This window comes from Heliangelus exortis, chromosome 11 (assembly GCF_036169615.1).
Source record: "Heliangelus exortis chromosome 11, bHelExo1.hap1, whole genome shotgun sequence".
Lineage (NCBI taxonomy): Eukaryota > Metazoa > Chordata > Aves > Apodiformes > Trochilidae > Heliangelus > Heliangelus exortis.
The window spans coordinates 5,101,365-5,106,941 of record NC_092432.1 but is presented as its reverse complement, the minus strand read 5'-3'; positions in this window follow the sequence as shown (position 1 = coordinate 5,106,941).

Here is a 5,577-nt window from a genome sequence, read left to right as displayed (position 1 = left end):
CTTAAGTTGTTATACATCATCATATAAGTCATCACAAAATAGTGAGTATGAATTCCCAAGAATTATGTTGACATGGAAATTGCCAGCAGAAGTGCTGGGAAATTTACATCTCCTCATATATCTGTACTCGTATCCTCCATAGAAATTAACATATTATAACTCTAATATTTCAAGGTAATGTTTTCTCATGAGGATGCCATATTTTATCAGTTAATATCATCTGCGTAAAAACTATTCAATTACAGTATCAAGAAACGTGTGATTAATACTAATATCACCAGTGTAATGGCAGCTTTGTAAGGTGTCATCATAGCTGTTCAGACAGCTGGAAATGGCAGTGGCAGAAGAAAATCATTCTTCTTAATTAAAAAATGAAAATTTAGATGTTCATGAAATGAATGGCCAGCAATAGCTGGAGTGCAGCCCTGCCCTCCCTGGAGGGGTAAGTTGGGTCATGGGTCTTAGTGGGGTAAAGATTTCACTCAGTCTTCATCCTGATGTATTCAGCCTTGAGATCCATCCCTCAGATCCCTACAACATTAATAAACATAAGCACGGGAGGGAGTTAAGTCTTTTACTCAACCAGCCAGATAACCAGTATGTGATTTTTGGGGTTTTTTTTAACTATTAATTCGGGGGTACTGTTGAAAAGCCATTGAATGCTTATCACTCTCTGCTTTTACCTACATCCATATGGGTAATGCTGTAGGGGTGATGGACCTTGGGCAGAAAACTGTATTAGTACAAGTAAAGTTCAAGGTGTGATTATACAGAAGCAAGAACTACAGTCTTTATAAGGAAAGGAAACAATTTTTTTTTTTTAAAGGAGCAATAACCCTGCTTGGTCCCTCTGAATCCTGAGTCCTGTGAAGGACAGGGGTTCTCCAGAGGAAGAAATCAATAAATAAATATTAAGAAACTGTCAGGGTGTTATCAACTGGTCACAAAGCTGAAACATCCAGGTTTGGAAGTGGCTGTAACACACCACTGCACCTAGAATTTCTCCCCTTCTCCCTTAACCTGACGAATTGTTGCAAAAGCTGAGCAGTTCAGTAATGAATAATTTATTCCAAGCCTTTCTCTTGTCATGAATTGTCAGCAGGGGGTCATGAATTTTTTTAAAACATATATGTTGTATGTACAACTGATACTGTCCAAGGGGGTTAGACTAAAGCTGTGAGACTTGTATCTCATGTGAGATAAGTTTTGAGAGCTTTCTCCTGGCCTTTTGCTGAAAGGGTGAATTTCAATCTCTTCCAATCTGCCATTTCATTGCATGAATCATTTCAGGTCTGTAGCTCATCCACATGCATATTCACAATTTCAAATTCAAGCTGTCTTGACAAGATGCTTAGGTCACATGGGCCATATCTGTTCCCAAATTGGAAATGGGTAATTTGGAATCAGCTTCCCAACCCTCCCCATCCAAAATCTTCTTCCCACAGAAAAATCTGTGGTGTCTCCCTGAAGTTCACTCTTCCTGACACACTCCTGTCTACCTACATCTAGGAAACAATTCCTGGGAAACACTGCAAGCCTGGCCCAAGCAACTTTGAATGTTAGAAAATGGTTTTGGCAGCCTTCCCCTGATATATTTCACCACTTTAGGTGGACCTTGCAAACACTGCTAAGCACAAAATGAAAGGGGGACTCTAACAATTCTGAATTGTAAACACATTTTGAGCAGATTGTGCAAAGCAATTCAACTAAAATTAGATTATGAAAAGTACACTAAGTAAAACTGTATTGTGGAAATGTTACAAAATTAATTAAGCAGCATGGCCACCAGTATGTGCTGGCCCTGTAAACTTCTGAGTGCATTTTTTCTACTCCTAGTTTTGTTTCAGATGAAGTTAGTATGAGTAAGAGACTTCTAGGTCAGTGATCTCAGTGAACATTGTGACCTACTATAGTTTTGCATCTGAGCCTTAATTTGACTTGGTGATCATAGATTGACAGCCAGTTCTGATCAGTCCTGTATTTATTTTAATAGGCTTAGTTACCAGTGTGAGATGTTACACAGCTAAGCCAATAAATAATGTATTTGCAATTAATAGACAAATCTTAGAAAGGTTTGTAATATGTGTATGAGTAAATGAAGAAACACATTATAATTATATGGTAATTTGTTAAAATGATCGTTAATACTTCTGATGTTAATTATCTAATGGCAAAAAATTGCAGAGGGTACAAGTAATTTGCCCTTTGTAATTGCTTATTAGGTTGCATGATAATAATTTTGTTTTCTTTGCATAGCACTGTTTATTGTATTTTTCTTCTGACAGGAGCTGAAGTATTTGCAAGGTCAAAAGTTATGAAGTTATTGGATACTTTTCTTAAGAAAGAAGACTGCATTTTTGGTAGAAGTTCAACAGATGATTGCTACATGTAGTCTTCACTTGAAAAAACTGGATCAGAATACAAAGTGAAAATTACAGTTTGGGGTATAGTTTATATGCATGTACTTATACAAACCAACCATTTTCAAGTGGTTACTAACATACTGCAAAGAACCAAATGTAGCACACTTGCACTCCTGGTTTTGCCAGTAATTTGCTGTATGACTTTGGGTTAGATACATGACATTGTCTGTAGTTCATCACAGCTGTGTATGTGACTTCCGAAAAAAAGAGCTTCAGTGCCAAAAATTATTATGGATTTTATTGGCCTTCACCTTTGTTCAGTTTTCCCACCTTCAGGGTGAGTAAATGATTCCTCAAATACACAGGCTCTGATTCACTTCTTTCTTCATGTTAATCAAGAGTAGATTTTAAAGGCTTTTTTTTTTTCCTGAGAAACAGATTCACAGAATATGCTTTAAATTCTGTGCAAATTTATTGGGAAGCAAGGAAAGAAAATTATTTGATTTAACATTCTTGAAAAAAATTATTTCATTCTTATTTCAGAAGGAGGTTTTTAGAACAAATTTAGCCTAACTTATTTATATTTTTAAAGTTTAAAAAAAAGAATACCGGTCAACTAAATGAAATAGTTAAGTATTGAAAGTCTTTGATTAAAACTTTTTAAATTATTATTATTTCTGTTCAAATTTAATTTCAGAACTCTGAAATTTCCCTTTTGGCTGACCCAAACAACTTTTTTTCCTTTTAATTTTCAAAGAGCAAACAAACAAGAAAAAAAAAACCAAAATCAGTTATCTTGGGGCAGAACCCAAACTAGGGAGGAATCTGAAGCAGGAAATTTTGGGGGTAAAGGAAGCAAATGGGAGAGGAATTAGAGGCATTGGGGCTACTGGGAAAGAGGGGGCCCCAGAGCAAAGTTCTCCATACATTACTTTCATATGCATATAAACCACACTGCTGATGAATCACAGTTTTTATAGATAATCCGTGGGTGATACATAGGAAAATATGGTCTTCATCAAATTCTGATCAGAAACAATTCTGCTGAAGTCAATGGGATTGTGCAGGCATAAAACAGATGTGAAGGAGTCAGAATCAGGCACACAGGCTGACAAGAACTGAATGGGTTTGTCCTGGTTTGGGAAAAGATCTCCCATTTAGACCTGCAGTTTAAGTTGACTTAATAATGAGAATGGTAAATATGGGAGTTGTCATCAGTAAAGCTCAACCAGTATGTTTCCAGGTGAAAACTGGTGTTAGGGGGGAATCTTCATCCTGCAAAACATCACAGGTTGGCCATCATGACAGCAGATTTTCTTGTAGAATTATGCCTGAATGGAAGTGATTATGTGGAGTGTAGTGGGAAGCAATAGGGCCATTCACACATAATCACAGAATAGATGTAGAGGAGATGGGTGTCAGCCAACGTCCTGGATCCAAGCATGTGAGAGATGGGACTGAATGTGAAAGAAGTTCAGATCTTGGTCCAAACTTTGTTGTTCAGGCCTGCCTCTTACTGTCAGGAGGTGGCTTCTGGCCAGCCTCCATCTTCCATGAGTGATTCCACTTCACCAAATGACAGGTGGGATGTCCATTCAACTTAACAGGCAGCAGGGAAAGGGGGAGGACGGGACAAAATCCCCATCCCTAAGCAGATGCTATTTTTGGTGGTCTTTAATAAGCATGCGAGGGGAATAGGAAGATAATTAGCGCTTTTACGTTGCCTGTCCCAATGCACCTCAATTTGCAGACATGCTCCCTTTTTTTTTTTTTTTTTCCCATGGCAATCCCCCCACTAACTGCTCAGAGGGATGTTGACAGTCTCCCTTTTAAATGCTCAGCCTCTTGAAAGGTTTTGCTCTCTGCAGGCTGAGCTGTCTGGCATGCAGCCATTGACAGAGAGCTGGAGTTTGCTCTTAAGTCCCACTGCAATCATGCACTGTCTGCTGCCTGCTGCTGCACAGTGCTGCAGGAGCTTAAAAAAAAGACTCCTCTGGTCCTGTCAAAAAGACAACCGAATTATTAAGGCAACAGCTATTTGGGTGCTTAGAAGGACTGGGGGGAGCAGGAGGAGATATTGATGTCAAGGCTTGACCTGCAGGCTATGCTAAAATGCAGGGAGGTAGGAGGGATGGGGATGTTGATGGAAAAAAAAGGCCAAATTCTGCTGTCGGAATGATGTCACTAAAATACTTGCATGAAATTAAGTCCCTTATGTTGCTTGTTGAGATAGCTTTGGGCTATCCAAGTTTTAAAAATATCCAGTCCTAGGCTGAGCTTCTGGCCTCTCTCCTTTCCACAGATCCAGGAAAATCTGGGTAATCATCAGGGAGAGCCACAAGAAAATACAAACAGCATATAAGGACTTGTCTGCCCCAGTCAGACCCATCAAGATGTGACAACATCATCCATAAGTGACAACTTTAAAATTATTTGACACACAGAAATCCCCAAGCCACTTCAGCAATGTAGGGAGCCTTAGGTTAATGTGTGACTTTTGTGAATGGCAGAACAAGGAGAAGGACAAAAGTCTCTTGGCCACATTCCTGTTCCACATCTCCCACCCTGTTTCTGTATAACTCAAAACTTATTAATATTTGCTTGTTATTAAGCATTAACATACCTTAACCTTAGTATAGCTTCATATCCTGCTGGTACCTGAATTCTCACACTAATTCTGTATTTGTTGAAATACCAGTGATTTCAAATAGTTGCTGTTTGGCTACCCATTTTCTGAACTCTGGGATGATTTTCTATGGAGAAGACTGCCTTCATTTTTCCCAAAGTCAGACCATAAAATAAGAACCAAAACTAAAACTACAAACCAGCCTTAAAAACTTTTGTTTACTTCATCCCTTGGCATGTTGTTGCCTAGAAATTCCTTAGTCACAGCAATTTCTAGATTGCTCAGCTTCCTTCTTTCTAGTTCTTTTACTGAGGTACCAGCCTTATGTTAAGAGCTTCTGGTGTTCTGCTTCATGGACACAGGAGCATCCTCTGACAAGGTGGTGATACAACCATACATTTCATTTCTTTTTTGTAGGGCAGAGGGGGTCCTTCTAGTGCCTGTCCTTCACAAACAGCTTCCTTCAGCCTTTGTGGCTTTCTCAGCCCCCCTGTGCTGCCCTGCTTGAGCTTCCTATTAACCCAGCACCTTGGCTTAAAAAAAAAAAAAAAAAAAAAAAAAAAAAAGCAAGTCAGCATTTTGCTGGCA